This window comes from Halyomorpha halys, unplaced genomic scaffold, assembly GCF_000696795.3.
Source record: "Halyomorpha halys isolate HHAL.00 unplaced genomic scaffold, Hhal_1.1 Scaffold1137.1, whole genome shotgun sequence".
In the NCBI taxonomy this organism is placed as follows: domain Eukaryota; kingdom Metazoa; phylum Arthropoda; class Insecta; order Hemiptera; family Pentatomidae; genus Halyomorpha; species Halyomorpha halys.
Genome location: NW_027108967.1, coordinates 99,357 through 100,196, shown reverse-complemented (window position 1 = coordinate 100,196; position 840 = coordinate 99,357).

The window sequence follows — 840 nt, the reverse complement described above, 5'->3', positions numbered from 1 at the left end:
GTTTAAAAAAATATGCAATTTTTTTTTTATTAAGTATTGTATTAATTGGATGCAAGTGACAAGTTGTATGATTGATTGATGCATATGAAAAAAAACCGGTCATTGCCGGATCGAGTCTGTTATTCATTGTGTGATTCTCAAATAATAACTAAATTTCAGGTACCATTAATTTTACTTATTTTAAACTAAAGAAAACCATTATCTTTTTTTTTTTTTAATTTTTTGTATGAATGTTTTCAATTACCACTATTACTCATTGCCAAGATTATAATTTAAGTTGATGGCAGATTGCAACAACACTTATCAATAAATAAAGTAATTATCTATGATAAAACATGAACTGTATATCCCTGACAATCATGCTTCTTATGGAAGAAGCCCATAAGTTTTCAACTGAAATGACTTCATTAATTAGTTAAAAATTTAGGTATTTGTACCAAAATACACGTGAGTTAATTTTTTTTTTTCACTTAAAGGGTATTTATTTATTTTTGAAGTTGGAAGTCATATCAATTCCCTTGCTAATACAAGAGCTGAATATCCTGTGAAATCTTCCATCTTGTTGATACAACTTCCTACTGAATTTACTTATTCAATTACTTATGTATTTTTGAAGTTGAATTGATATTCCTTAACCGTCTAGAAATATAGTAATAGACCGCATCTTCGACAAGTCATCCTGATAAAGGCCTGAAACGAGGTAGAAACGTCGACACAAATAATTTTTTTTTTTAAGGTTTTGCTTATTTGTGTGTCTTTGTTGACGGCACCCCCGACCATGTTCTCTTTATAATAGTGAATAATTTTTAGGCTAAACAATCCTTTTTTTTTATTTCTTAA